A 15,802-nucleotide genomic window follows, 5' to 3' on the forward strand; every position below is an offset into this window, starting at 1 on the left:
ACAGCTCAACATAACACCATGGCTTTACTTGTTATACTTTGTTTTTATACTTTTCTGCTGGATGGTTAAGACCAAGGTAAAGGTGGACCTATGCAACAAGAGTTGTAGCTTTTGGGTCTGATAAGGTCAGTGAAATCCCCTCAGGATTTATCCTGAGATCCTGTACCTCAGATTGTAGAACCTTGGTCAGTGTCAGCCATGTGGATGAGTCACGGCCATTGCTTGGCCAATGTGCTCTCTGTGAAAGCCTGAGAGAATGTTTTCTCTCCAAGTGACTCTCCTTAGGCACACTCTACATCATCGATCACTTTGTTTTTTGGCCCTATAATCTCCTTGATCAGAAAATTTGGGACACTACTGAGTTACATGACATTACAGTGCAAGTTCTCCTATGTCCTGAGTCTTAATTGACCTTGGAAGGCTAGGGCCAAATGTTGGCTTTCCTTGCAGCCCTCCTTTTTCTCTAATTTTGGTTTGCAAACTTAGGTTGTTAACCCTCCAGAAGAGAAGCTTATTGTTATTACCATACAACCTAGGCTGTTGAGCTTATCAATTTGGTATTTCTAAAACAGTTTGATATCTCAAAAGAGTAAGACCCAAATAACAAATTTAATAAGCTATTTTTACTTATAGCTGACAAATTTGTAAGATTTGTGTTCTGTGGTTAGTATTTGTGATTCATTATATTTGTGGACTCTGATTATATTTGTGGACTCTGATTCTGAGAGATCTGGTTCAATTCCTGGTTTTCAGAGCTTACTGAGACAGCCAGAGTGAAGCTGAGCCAGACAGCCGATGGGGGTCGCTGGGCCTGAGGTGCCCGTGCAGCTGTGCCCAGGACAGGAGGCCCTCGGTGTGCTAGAGGAAGCGAGGCGAGCAGCCAGCTCCTCCTTTCATGGTTGTGAGAAGGGATTGAACTTAGGCGGTGACATCTGCCTAAGGTAGCATAGACATCCTGATTGAGTCCCTGCGTGCCCCTCCTTTCTTGCTTAGCCCAGTCCAAATCCGTGGTGCATGAACGGATGTCCTTTCAGGACGTGACACTGGCTAGGTGCCATGTCTACTGACTAGGTGCCACAGAGCAGCAGTTCAGCCGTATCCACAGCTTTTTAACGGCAGAGCTGGGGAAAGTTAGGACCCCACGTGGCTCCGCGCCTCCCTAGAGAATGTGGGCTTCTCCTCCGTGGGAGCAGACGTATGTGGGAGCTCTACTGAAGTCTGGCTTGAAGACCTGTAGATGTTACGTCTTAATTATACTACCTAGCATTTTATTATATATAGTGTGATGTCTCCTTATCCCAAAGGGTTGTGTTTTCTCCTTGGCTAAGTCCCTGAGGATCTGTATCATTTTGATCTCTCTTTGATATGACTGTTAGGGCTTGGAATACTTTAAATATAATCAGTAATTAACTTGTTAATTAGTGAGTAAATATTTATCATGCCAAATTCTGCATTTTAACTGAATAGAGAGCGTAAAAAGGCCAGATTTCCTTCTTAAGGCTTTTATCCTCAGCTTTAAGATTATACAAGCATTTTTGTGACTTTGAGAAGAATGTAAGGGTTGTGCATTCAACTTTCCTGACTACATTCAGAATCAGAAAAGGTTGTGGTTGTGACGACTTTTATTTAAATAAATGGCTTACTTATCTGGTTATATATGTATGTGGTTTTAAAAATAAATCTAAGGGGCCAGGAAGATGGCTTAGTGGAATAAGCGCTTCCCTGGCAAGCACAAGGGCCTGAGTTCAATCCCTGGTTCTGCAAAATCAATCAATCAATCAATCAATCAATCAATCAGTCAGTCAATCTAAGAACTGCCAGGAGTGCCCTGATTTTGTGTGATTTTTTTACTCAGGAAAATATTTCATGCCTTCAAGTAGCACAACTATGACCAGTTTTAGTACTTGATCATAGGACCCTTCAAAGTACATGTTTTTGGTGTCAAGAGGAATCAGGTGAGAAAAATATGGATACATTTGGATACAAAAGAAGATAATATTATAATAATGTACAATATAGCCATTTGTGTTTAAGAACCTAGTGAATATCTAGTATGTGAAATTTTCATTCAGATTTATATTTCTGTATGTTGTTTATTATCTTTTTCACATAGTAATATTAAATATTTCTGTTTATATTAGGTATTTATGGCCTGTAAGATTGGTTGCGATATTGTTATCAGTTACTGTAATAAAATATCTGAGACAATCAGTGTAAAAGCAAAGAAGGTTTTCAATTGCTTATAGTTTTGGAGGTTTCGTTGCTGGCCTAGTTCTTTCAGGGCCTGAGGTGGCACATCAAAGTGGAAGTGCCTGGCAGAGTAACTGTTGATGATCAGGAACAAGGAAGAGGAGAAGGTAAAGCTCCCAGAGTTCCCTTCGCCGAGATATTTCCAGTGCCCTCAGACATCTGAGTTGGTCCCACTTAAAGATTCCCACCACATTTCAGCGTCACCGAGCTGGGAGCCTTGCCTTGAAACATACGCTTTGCAGGACACCCCCATCTGGGCTGCAGGCACATGCAGTTGTTTCTGCGTCTGGAGCGTCTGCTTACGTGCCATGTCTTCGTAAGCAGTTTTTAAAATGTAACCCTCCTCTCAGCTGTCCTCATTTTTCTGTTTTACTGATGTGCCCATACTTGGCTATGAATCTGAATTTGTAAGGAATTGGACAGTTCTAAGGTAATTTATACAATGTACTTTTAAGTTTTTGAATGTTTAGAATGAACATACAGCTGGACTGGGGAGATAGCTCAGTGGCATAAGCACCTGCCTAGCAAGCTCTAGGTTCCTAGTTTGATCCCTGGTAGCACATGCCATGCAGGCCCTGAAACCAGGTATGGTGGCACATGCCTGTTATCCCAGTGCTGGGGAGGCTGAGACAGGAGGATCCCTACGAGTTGAGTTGTATAGCAAGACTCTGTATCAAAAAAGTAAAAAACAAAAACAAAAACAAAAACAAAAAACCCAAATTGATTCTTTGGTGTATGGTTTTATAAATTTTAACTCACAGACTCATATAAATGTATGTTACCACCCCACTTTCTAGCTTCTTAAAGTGAACACTAAAATTATTTAGGATTTAAGGATTTTTTTGTCTTAAGTATTTAAGACTATAAATTTTCTTCTGAGCATTGCTTAACTGGTTCATACAAGTATTGATGTATTTTTATTTTCTAATTGCCTATAACACTTTCTCTTTTACCTTGAACTGTTTATAAGTCCATTGTTTAATTTTCACATTTTGGGAGGATTTCATGTTACTGATTTCTGGCTTGAATTCATCATGGTCAGAGAACATATTTGTGTTGCTTCATTTCTTTTAAATTTGTTAAGATTCGTTTTATGACCCAGGATGTGATGTGTCTTGGTGAGCACTGTGTGTACTAGAAGAGAAAGAATGCTCTGCTCTCATTAGGTGGAGTGCTGTGTCGCATGTAGTCAGCTGATGGTGGCGGTAAATTCTGTATTCTCATTGATTTTTTTTTTTGGGGGGGGCACATTTTTGTTCCATGTAGGGTAGTGAAATCCTTAGAGATCTATCTACTTCTTATAGTCCTGTCCTTACTTCCTGTGTTAGTTCTGGTGTTAGGTGCACCATGTCTTTGATGAAGTGACTCCTTTATCATTGTGCTGTGGTTCTTTTTAAAGCCTGGTCTGTTTCTTTGCTTTGAAATTAATTTGGTAGTCATTTACTTTGGATTATGTTGGTTAGTATTCCCTGGCGTATCTTTTTCCATCCTCTTCTACATTTTTCATTCTTGAATTCATAATTGAATTCCTAGAAGGTGGCACATAATTGAGTTGTTCTTTTTGTAAATCAGATCTTTTCCTTTGGTATTTTAGTTTATTTACATTTAGTGTAATTAGTCATATGCCTAAATTTAGCTCTGCCATTTTGTTATTTGCTGTTCCTTCATTTTGTGTGTTTCCTTAGCCTTTCTCTTCCCCCCCTTCTTTTGGGTTATTTCAAGGTTTTAGTATGTATTTCATTTTAATTTTACTTATTGTGGGTTTAAAACATCCATTTCTTGTTACTGTATGTGTAGTGGTAGTAGTAACAGTAGCAGCAGCCGCAGCTGTCTGGGTAATTTGCTTTCAACTGCTAGATGTATAAATTCTAGAATACAATAATTTATTACATCTCCCTAGAGAGTTACCATTTCATTGTTCTTCCTTCATTTTTGGTGTTCCATTTTTCTCTTGGTATCGTTTCCCTTTTGTCCTTTAGTAATTCGTTTATCACATATCCGTTGGCAGTAAATTATCTTTTTTTTTTTATCTTCCCTGGAGAGTATGTTTATTTTAGCTCATTCCTAAAGGCTATTTTTCCTCATAATTTTATTGATAAACAAATAGCAGTGAGACAGTTTCAAATCAAATTGGTAGGACAGTTTCAATAATTAACACATTGCATACATTCTTCCTAGTGGTTAATTGCTGTACAAGATGCAGACATGATATCCTATTTACAAACACCAAAGGCTATTTTTGTTTGATAAAGAGAATTTGAGTTGGTCGTTCTTCACTTTGAGCCCTTTAAAAACGTACCCTTTTCTTCTTGAGTTGATGAGATTTGGTGAGAAATTCAGTTAAGTCAAGCTGCAGCTCTAGTATAAGTAACGTGTAACTTTTTTTCCTTGATGCTTTCAAAATTTTTTATCTTTTGTTCTCATGGGTTTTCCACTGTGTCTAGACACACGTCTTTGGTGTACTCTGTTTGATTTTTCTGAGTTTTTAGAATCCGCTGGGCTTGTATCTCTTCACAGAATCCAGCCGTTACTCAGACCCCCCACTCTTCAGAGTGTCACAGACGCAGGTGCTAGGCCACTGGTGTCCCTGTGGTCCTTGAGGCTGTGTTCATTTTTTTCTGCCTTCAGACTAGATAATTTTTATGAGTCTGTCTTCAAATTCACTTTCTTTTGTCACCTCCACTTTATCAGGCCCATCCAGGGATTAATTTCAATTACTCTTATTTTTCAGCTCTGAAATTTCTGTTTGTTTCTACAGTAGTCCTTCCGCAGCCATGACTTTGCCTTCCCTGGTTTCAGTTACCCACAACCAACCACATCCTGAAAAACAAATGGGAAACTTGGTAAATGCACAGTTTGTAAGTTTCAGATTGTGTGTCTTTCTCAGCGTGTGGAAGTCTTGTGCAGCATGCACCGTTCACTCATTAGTCACTTAGTGATGGTCTCGTATTCGACTTGTACGTGGAATTTGGTACCTTCCGTAGGCTCAGGCATTTAAGGGGAGCTTTGGGATCTAGCCCTTTCAGCGGAGGGGAGACCAGCGTATTTTGTACCTTTCGGCTCTTTGCTGAGAACTTCTGTGTTTCTCTCCCTTTTTGGAGCATTATTGTAATAGCTGCGTTAAAGTCTTCCTTAGGGAATACATCATTGTGTGCTCTCAGCACTGCTGTCTGGTTTTGGTTCCCTGCATGCTGAAATTTCCCTGCTTCAAACGCCATACTATCTTGGATTACATTTTAAATATTTTCAGCATTAATTATGAGACTCTGGGTCTTGCTAAATTGTAAAAGGAATGTTACTTGTTTTAGCAGTCAGTCAGCTTTGTTGGGTTTAGCCTGCAAGTTACAACCAGCTGTCTGTGGGTTGATTTCATTGTCAGTTTGGTTTTCAAAGCCTATAGTGCTTTGTTCTTTGGGTCTGTCCCGTGAGTCCACTACCCACTGACATTTGAGATAACTGACTCTCTTCAATTTTCAAAGTTTTCAGTTATATTATTTTTTTTAATTTTTTTTTATTTTTATGTATGTGTGTGTGTGTGTGTGTGTGGCCAGCTGAGCCCACCAGGGGGCGGGCTGACTGGTATGTGGTGCTGGGGGATTGAACCACAGTCCCTGTAGCTTTGCCTAAGCTTGTTCTAAGTAGGTGCTTTAGACCACTGAGCCATCTCACCAGCCCTCAGTTATATAGGCTAAGGGTTGTGCTGCTCCAAGCTTGGTGACACACCCCTGTAATCCCAGCACTCTGGAGGCTGAGGCAGGGAGATCACTGGGCTGCCAAGTGAGTTGGAGAGCAGCCTGATCTATGTAGAAAGGCACACGCTAGCACATGCCTCTGAGGTGGCACCAGGCGTTCCTAGTCAGCTTCATGGGGTCAGCTCGCTGAGTTACTTCCTCTCACCGGTGTCCTCTCCAGCCTGCATTCTCCTAGACACTCTGTCTTTAGGACCCAAGTAGCTAGGGCCTTGTCTGCTCTGCTCACGTCTTGTAATTACATCCCTATTTAGGCAGGTCCAAGGGGTGGGAATGCAGAGAAGGAAAAGAAAGAAAGCGCGGGAGATTGCCTCAGCGTCGAGAAGCTACAGCTGCTGGGGTTGTAGAAGCTGGTTTGGGACCCGTGGCGCCCAGCTGTACTACCAGGGGCCCAGTGCAGGCTTCACCCAGAGGACTGCGTGTGGAGCTTGGCCTTGAGGCTTGCTTCCAGGTTTCATTTACTCTTGTTCCTTTTGTGCCCCACCACCTGTGCACAGCTGGCAGGTGTTATGGCTTGTGTCTAGATGTCCCCAGAGCCCCATGTCACCAGAGGTGGCAGGGTCTAGAGTGTGTGATGCTGGGATCAAGGTGTGTGATTATTAAATCAGTCCACTGACTGGTTTGCCAGAGTTCTGGGAGTGGATGATGCGAAGGCCCTCGGAGCGTGTGAGCGCTGCCTGCCCCGAGGACGTGTAGCTTCCTGGATGGAATGTACTGGACAGAAGGCAGGCTGCTGTGGCCCTTGGTCGCTTGCTGCTTTTGCTGCCTGCTGCCTGCCATGAACTGTTTCTCCTCTGTGATGGCCCTCTGCCTTGAAGGCAGCCAGGTACGGACTGAAACCTCAACAAGGTGGAAGGTACAATAGACCATTCCCCCCTTAACTTTTGGTGTCAGGTATTTTGTTTCAGCAATGAGAACTATGACGTGAGACACAAAAGGGAAACAAGTAACTCTGTCCGCATTCTTTGGTACTTTGAGTTCTTGAGCATTATATACTGGTGTTTACAGTACTTAGCGCACATTATCATTTTAGTGCTTATCATGCCTTGTAACTTCACACATATTATTTAAGTCTCTAACAACTACGTCTTCTTTTTTAGACATAGGAGGTTGAGGGTATTAGGTGGCAAGCAGGTATTAGAATTCAGAAGTTTCTAATCTGAAAGCTTTGCCACAGTGTGATCTCAGGGCTACTGGTATTACCGAAATCAACCTGGGAACCTTTTAGAAGTGTAGCCTCTGGGCACACCTGATAGATCTACTAAATCAGGAATTCTGGGAGTGGGCCCAGTAGTTTGTTTTGATAAGCCTTGTGTTATCCTGATGTATGGCAAATGTGAGAATCATTGCTATCTGCCATATGACTTACGCACAAGCACTACCTAGTTTCTGAGCAGAACCTTCTAGGAAGGTAAAGTAACCTTCAGCATGCTAATTTTGTATGTATGTCACTGACCTTGATGAAATTCACACTTTCCTCTTGCACTCAGGTAACAATAGTCAGAAATATACAAACACTATGAATTAACATTTTTGTAAGAAGTTAAAAATAAATACAATTTCTAGCCAGTAAATCTCTTTAGCCTCTTTACTATATTAATGTTGGGAAGATGGTTCCTATTTTGTCTACTTTCACTTGTTTAGAAGTGCAAATTAAAACAGCGCTATGGGGTAAGTGCTATCTTACCCCAGAAAAAATGGCTGTCATCAAGAAGTCATCTAATAACAAACGCTGGAGAGGCTGTGAGGAAAAAGGAACCCTTCCCCGCTGTTGGTGGGAGTGTAGGCTGGTACAGCCATTATGGAAATCAGTGTGGAGATTCCTCAGAAAGCTAGGATTGGAGGTCCCATTTAAGCCAGCTATTCCCTCCCCTGAGTATTTTTCCAAAAGAACTGAAATCATCAGACCACAGCAATATATGTGGACCCATGTTTATAGCAGTGCAATTTGTCATAGCTAAACCTTGGAAACAACCCAAATGTCCATCACCTGAGAAATAGATTAAAAAAAAAGATACAGTATTTTTACTTAATGGAGTATTATTCAACTATAAAAAAGATAAATTTGAGGCCTTGGTAGATAAATACATGCAGCTAGAGAGTGTATTGATAAGTGGAATAAATCAGATCCACATGTACAAACATTGTGTTATCTTGCTACTGTGAGAACCTGAAAGAGTAATGAAAATGTAAAGGGGACAACAGATACTGTGAAAGGAAAAGAAATTGTTCAATGGGAAGGAAAAACTGGGATGAGGAAAAGGACAGATAAAAGAAGGGAAAAAGATATTTAGGTATGTATGCAGAATAGTTTGGATAATTATATGGTTGATTTATTTTATTTTATGCATTGTAGCGAAGGGTGTACACGGTGTTCAAGGTCTCACTACTAGATCGGACCTGTAGTGATCTGCCTGTTTACAGCCTGCCAAGTGCTGGGATTACAGGTGTGTAGTACCACCATGCCCAATCTCAGTTGCCATCTCAGCACGCCCTGGGGGTGGGGCCGGCATGTCCGGTCCCTGCGCCTGCTTGCAGATGCTTTAATCCGCTGAGCTATTTGGCTGGCCCTTTTTCAATTTCTTATAACTTCTTTGTTATTGTTTTGTTTTTCTTTAAACGAATCTTACACATTTATATCTGGTAATGTGAGCAACTGATTTGAAGTCAGCATCATGTAACGCAGCAACCACTGTTGAGTTCCTATCACTTTGTTTAGCGAAATCTTGTATCGTTTGTGATTCTTGTTTTTTTTTTAATCACAAGTTTGCATTCTTTGAAAATAAATTTTAATTTTTTAAAAAACTTTGTTTTCCTCAAAACTTTGTATGAAAATAAGAAAATCAAAAAAGGCCTGTAGCATAGAATGAAAGCCTGGTTCAATCTCTAGTACTCCACCCCTACCCCTAAATTAGGAACCTCTTATGTAGTTAAAACTTAAGAGACCAGAGAAACTCTGTTAGTAAGATGTCATGGTTTGACAGGGACCAAGTTCACAGTGGCCCAGAGTGGCACTTGAAAAAATGTACACCTTATCACTCAAGGCGGGAAGAGTTTGGATGAGGGAATTATATGTTCTAATACGGATTTATTTGATATTCCCTGTGGCAGGATGGAGGACAGTTTAAAGCAGACCCCACCTGGGCTCGGAGCTAGCCAAGTCAGCAAGAGCAAGTGTGTTCTCCACAGTTGGGAAGTCCCTGTCAGAGTTAGCATTGCTTAGCGGCAACTGTGCTCAATCCCTAATACCCCGTGCCACGCTGGCTGTCGAGACCAGGCGTGGTGGTGCACACCTGTGATCCCAGCGCCAGGGAGGCTGAGTCAGGAGGGTCACTGAGTCTGAGCTGTGTAGTGAGACCCTGTACCAAATAAATAAATAAATGATTAAATTTTTTTAAAAAACTAGTACATGATCATTGCAGACCAATAAAAGAATGCTGCCTCCTTAGTTAAAAATTAAAGCTCCTAAATGCAAAAATAAATAAATAAAAGTTAAAGCTCCAAATAACCTTTAATAGTGCTGGGTTTTGTGTTTTTTTGTTTTGGTTTGTTTGTTTTTTTCCTTCACATAGGAGGAAAAAATAGTGCTGTTCTCTGGTTAGGGTTCAGATCATCAAATACTGTACCAAGTTCCCACTACAATGTAGACAAGATGCTGTTCAGCTGTTGCCAACCTCTGACAGCCATTCGGGACGTGAGGAGGATCAACATTGTCACATTCCAGTCTTAACTCTCCCCAGAAGTTGCACTCTTTTCATACTTGAGGCTTTGTTTCTTCTAGACCTTAGCATTTAATAAAATAGTAGTGTACCTTTCTGTCATGACAACACTTTTTTTTTCTTAACATTTATTGTGTGTGTGTGTGTGTGTGCGTGTATGTGGCCAGCTCAGCCTACCAGGGGGCGGGGCTGGCTGGCATGTGGTGCTGGAGGATTGAACCGTGGTCCCTGTGCTTTGCCAAGCTTGTTCCAAGTAGGTGCTTTAGACCACTGAGCCATCTCTCCAGCCCCCTTTCTGTCATGAAATAAGAGAGAAATAATAAATTCTTCTCCCCCATAGCATCTTATTTTGCAGCCAAACTGTTCACATGTTATAGAGTATGTGGAGAATCAGCTGGATTTGTAGTGTGTGTGTGTAGATGACAGCTCTGCTCCAGGAAGTCTTAGGAGAAGTCATCCCAGCTCCTGGTTCCAAAAGCTCAGATTTGCCCCTTGTTCTCATGATCTAAAATTGAAGTGTCTTGGCTAGGTGTGATCCTAGCGTTAGGGAGGCTGAGGCAGGACCATCCTTACCAGTTCAAGGCCAACAAGTGAGACCTTGTCTCAAAACAAATTGAGGTCTTTATTTTAAGCAGCAGATGCAGGAAGAAAGCAAATAGCAGCAAAGGACGCAAGTGCCGTCTCTTGAGAAAGCTTGCCTCAAGCTCCCTCCTACGTACCGCTTCATCTCGCTGGCCGGAACTTAGGGTCCCAAGAAAGGGTAAAAACGCGGTTGTATTCCGGGTAGCTTTGTTCCAGCTAAACGTAATACTGTGTAATACGGGAAGGAAGAGGAGGTATAGGGCAGAGCTGAGCGGCCTGCCGCACCCCCAGCTCAGGGCCCTTGCTTCCTGCAGCCCGCCCGGGAATCCAGTCAGATGGAATTGTACGCCGCGTGCTTCTCTCCTTGATGAGGGACTTCTCGGAGACGGTTCTTCTTTCTTTTCTCTTCAGCACCTTATGTAAAGTCTAGCATGTGGTCCTTGCTTGTAAGTGAATGAATAAAGGCATCCAGGAAAAATACAGCAAAAATAACAGAGGGTACAGCCAGGCAGCAGTATGTAAGTACTGTGCCTGTGCGAACATGGGTAGTCGCTTGTGTAGATGGGATCGCTCTTAGAACACAAGTGAGGTTGTTCAAAGAGTCACATAATTCTTCTCTATAGTATATTCTTTATTATTGAGATAAAATATATGACAAAACCTAACATTTCTAAGTGTGCAGATTTAAGTATTTTTACCTTGTACAACCACCACTGCCCATCATCAGGAAGGCAAAAGAAAATGCAAAAAATAATGGAAACAATGCTTTTTGTAAATAAGGGGGAGGAAGGGCTGAGGGGAGGGGAAAAGAAGAACCAGGACGTGTCGTGTGCAGGTAGAGTTGCTGTGATGACTGCAATCATTACGTGTACCTAAAATGTGCCAATAAACTTAACGTTTTTGAAAAGGAACTTTTAAAACTCTGTACCCATTAAATAATAATGATTCCTCTTTTTCTTACCTCTCCTTTGAAACTATGTCAGGGTGGGTTGTTTGTTTTAGCAGAACCGGGGATTGAACTCAGGCCCTTACACTTACCAGGCAAGTGCTTATTCTACTGAGCCGGCTCCCCAGCCCCTTATGTCAGCCGTCTCCCCAGCCCCTGAAAGAGGAAGGGGCTTCACGGCAGAAAAGGGTGTGGGGAGGAGAGCAGCTTGCATCACGGCGCCCAGGATGCAGAGGAAGGGACAGGACGAGGTGACAGGTCCCCTTCAGGGTAGAACCCATTAGCTGCCAGCCAAGCCTTCAACACGATGGGCCTTTTGGGGGTATATTTTAGATAACAACCCTGATACTACCATTCTACCTTCCGTCTCTATGAATATGACTATTCTAGGATTCACGTGTGAGAAAAATCATGCAACATTTGATAGTTGTCCTTTTCTGACTGGTATATTTCATTTAGCACAATGTCTTCAAGGTTTGTTTTTTAGCATGTTAGTTAGAATTTTATACTTTTTTAAGGCTGAATAATTTTTCATCTTATATTACCATATTTTATTTATGCATTCACATGTCAGTGGACACTTAGTTGCTGTGTTTTCTTTTTGTTCTTTCAGGGCAATTTTTGTTTTATACAGTGTGACCATAGGCACGGTGTCTTAATCTGTTGCAGTTTCACCATCGCTGTACCCAAATGCAGACCACATACACACTTTTTAAACAGGAAATTTAAGAAAAGAGTAAATAAGATAAAAAGCAGTCACCTGAGTGAGAATTTGTTACTGTAGGAAGTAATCTACTATATCTCCCAGCGACAGTTTCTGAAAGTAATAAACTAAAAAGTAAAACCAAGTTATGAAATAATTCTGATGTCAAATCTGGGCAGAGGTACAGGATGGATTGAGAAGGAAATATAGTGGCACCTCATTTAGAAAAACCTAGATTTTGTTTTAAGAAGCTTGGTTATGTGATAAAACGCACAGGAAAATACAATCTGTGGATTCCCCTTCGTTACTACACAAAGGTTCTTACTGTGACTGAATAGTGAAAAGAGACCCAGCTGCAGCCTAATGGTTTTGTTTTACAAAGTTCTCTATCACTGAAGAGAAAGAGAGACCTGCTTCAGTAGAGGAAGAAAATTAACTGCATTCCTACCTCTTGATTTCCTTTGATATTAGAGGAAGTTTAGTGACCACAGTTATTGAATATTTTAGTACCAGTAATTTACCCAGTGCCTAGAAAATTCTGATGTGGGGCCTCTATCCCAGTGGGCACATAGACCAAACTAAAATCAGATTTTATTATTAAAATTGCCTGGTCAGACTTTGAGATAATTATCTAAGTAATACATATTCGCAGTGGCTTAAGTAGATTTAGAAGCTTTCCCATTGAAGCTGATTGCTTGGTCAGTTTGGCAAAGTGGTAAGTCAAACTTTACTAGGCACCTCAGAGACCAGCTACTGAAATTGTGTGACCTTTTTTTTTTTTCTTTTTTTGGTGGGACCAGGGATTGAACTTAGGACCTGCGCTTGCCAGCGGGCAGGCGCTTATTCTACTTAGCTGTCTCCCCGGCCTTTGTGTGACAATTTAACTGAGCTCAACAGAAGCACCAAAACAAGAGAGTATCTTGGCTCTGATGCCTTTTGTCTTTTTCTTTAAATGTCTGGATGTACTGTAAATGTCTATTCTCCTAGGTGCTTTAGGTTATAACAAGTAACATAAAACTGTTATTTGTCTCATAGTACAGTTGTAGGGATAAAATTGATACACCTGAATGATTTGAAAAGAATAAGTTGTAGCAAGTATGTAAGCCCTTTTGAAGGAATAAACAAGGAGACATTAGAATTTGATGTAGATGTTAAAAATAGAATTGAATGGTGGAGGGCATAGTAGAGGAAGTGTTTCACGGTGAGGAGAATGAAGTTTGGATGAAGTGGGGCCTAATTATAGATGGCAGTGAGTGAGCTGCGTCAGGCACAAGATGTTGAAACTATTGAATGTTTGTAAAAAGAAATGAGCCTTGCAGAGCTAGGAGTCTGGGAAGGCAGGAGGAGAAGTGAAGGAAGGTAGCACAAGAAACAAGGTTACTGGAAGTGAAAGTGGAAGGACTGGGTACAGTTACGATACTGGGGAAAAAACTCGACTGAAATATAATTAAATTAGAAAGTATTAAGTGAAGGAAGGGTAAAATGCAACTAATACACAACTGTGGTAATCACATCCCAGTTTGGAGAGAAAGGTATTAGATGCAGTGAATTTGATGTGCAGTAGCCGAATTGAGACAGACCGAGGCTTTAGTGAACTGCAGTGTGCACAGAAAGTATGGGCTAGAGGTATGTTTTTCCTACACATCTATCTGTACTCAGTGAGTTAAGACTTGGCCCTAGAAAGTTCGTGTTTGGACTGTAGATCTCAGCGACATAGTGGCCTGTGCCTGTAACCCCAGCGCTCACATGGCCGAGGCCGGAGGAGTGCAGGGAGTCTGAGGCCAGTAGCAGCTGAGCTCACTCTGAGCCAATCTGAGCTGCAGAGGAAGACCCTGTCTTTAAAAACAGACAAACCCAGACAAATAAATTGTAGATCTTTTGCAAGAGGCGACAGAGATACAGGGAGATGGGAAGGATGAGAGGAGAAAGGGATAAAAAGACAAGATGTATTATGCATATAAGCTTTACACAATACGTGCTGCCAGCGTGTACTAATAAAAAAAGTTACATTGTAAAGGCAAGAACATATATTCTCACATCTTCTGTGTGTATATAAAAACTCTTAAAAACAAATACAAGATTTTTCCCCATTATTGTCATGTTAACTGAAGGATCTAGGTTAGTTTAACTACTACATGAATTCATAAATCTCATCCAGAAAAGTTTTTTCTGTATACAGTTAAACAAAGGAGTAGAATTTAAATTGCTTTAATGAAGAACAACATCTTAGTTATTGCAGCAGAATACTATTGTCAAGGAGAATTATAATCTTTAAAATATTGTTACCAAACTAACTATATGATAGTTTGATTTGCATTACTGTCCTAGTTTGTTTTGTGTTTTCATTAGTGAAACGTTTGCTTGGCTCTCCTGTGCCAAGTATTTGTTGCTTTCTCTCAGGATGGCTCTTTATGTAGATAGGAAAATACGTGTAACCATATAGAGTGAAGTAAAAAAAACCCTTGGTGAGAGAACGCTTTCATTGTTATTGAGATAGAAATTTAGCTAAGGGGTAGTGTCTTACAGAGATGATAGAAGTAATAGAAAGAGCAGTCGCGTGGAGGAAAGGGCGAGCCCTCGCCTGCTTTCCCAGGGCCCCTGAGTGCTGGTCGGGAGGACCGTGTGCTGCTGCTGCTGCTGCAGCCGCTGCTCTCTGCGCTCTTCTGTCCGGCTGTGTGGCCTCCCACCTCAGGCGCACTGGTGAGCGAACCCACGGCCTTCACATTAGCTCCCTCCCTGTCCTTGTCCCTCAGTGTTTCTGAGACACGCCCTGAGTGGCCTGCGCCAGTCTCAAGCTTGCCCACCTTCTAGCCCTGCCTTCCAAATTGTCTGCGGGACAGGTGTGTTCCACAGTGCCCACTTTTAAATGTCTTTCCCCTTTTAAGATGTAACAAGACTGCAAGATAAAAGATGCACTCTGAGTAGTTACAAAACATATTTGCTGCCAGATTAAGAAACAACATTGAGGGTATGCCCAAAGCCTGATGTACGTCCCTTCTTGGTAGAACCCCATTTCTCCCCACTCCAAACCATCCCCCATTCATAACCATTTCCACACTTCGCTAAAAATCTTTTTCTTCCCCTTCTTTGTAAAGTCTTACCTCCTGTTTGTGCACCCCGAATGATGTTCTTTTTTTTAAACATCTGTGCCCACATGTAAGTGTGTGTCGGTGTTTTCACATATATTCTTCTCTCTTCTGTAGTGTAAATAGATTGTTTCATTGTGTAAACGTGCCATGATACATATTTTTTCTATTTTACGATATTAAAAGTTTCAGTTATGGCCATTCTGATACATTTTTCTTGGTGCACATGGAAACAGTATTCAAGAGTTTATACTTAAACATGGAATTGCTCAAATCATAGGAAATTCATATCTTCAATTCACTGGATGATACCAAACTAGTTTTCAAAGCAGTTACACTACTCTAGTCACCCTAGCAGGGTATGAGGATTCTGGTTTTTTGTTTTAACATTCTGCGAAGCTTTATTCCAGAGGGGCTCAGTCCTTGTTGGCAGCTGCCTTCCTCATGGCGGCCAGCACGATGCTCGGCTCCTCACGCTTCCTCTTGGCGCGGATGTGCGTCCCCACCCTTTTCTTGATGAACTTGAGGGCACACTTGTCCTTGGAGACCTCGAGCAGCTCCATGGTGCGCCATTCGTAGGGGCAAAGCCGCACACCTCCCGGATCATGTCCCACACGAATTTGGTGTATTTGGTGAGGTGTCTGCGACGGTGGCTGTACCTCGGTTTGCTCACATTCTTAGTCACCTTGTGGCCCTTGTTGAGATCCAAGGCCACAGGATAGTGGAGGGCCGTGGCTACCATTCTTCAATTATTACATGGCATTCTT

At 41.6% G+C, this 15,802-nt stretch overlaps 1 protein-coding gene and 1 pseudogene across 1 annotated transcript in view; one reads left to right on the forward strand and one right to left on the reverse strand.

Moving 5' to 3' along the window:
* Socs5 (suppressor of cytokine signaling 5) overlaps window positions 1–15,802 on the forward strand; it is a 64,526-nt gene that overhangs the window by 19,715 nt on the left and 29,009 nt on the right. The window lies entirely within an intron of this gene.
* LOC105741701 lies at window positions 15,452–15,777 on the reverse strand (annotated as a pseudogene).

The sequence above is a fragment of the Octodon degus genome, unplaced genomic scaffold (assembly GCF_000260255.1).
Source record: "Octodon degus isolate 3935 unplaced genomic scaffold, OctDeg1.0 scaffold00020, whole genome shotgun sequence".
Classification (NCBI taxonomy): domain Eukaryota; kingdom Metazoa; phylum Chordata; class Mammalia; order Rodentia; family Octodontidae; genus Octodon; species Octodon degus.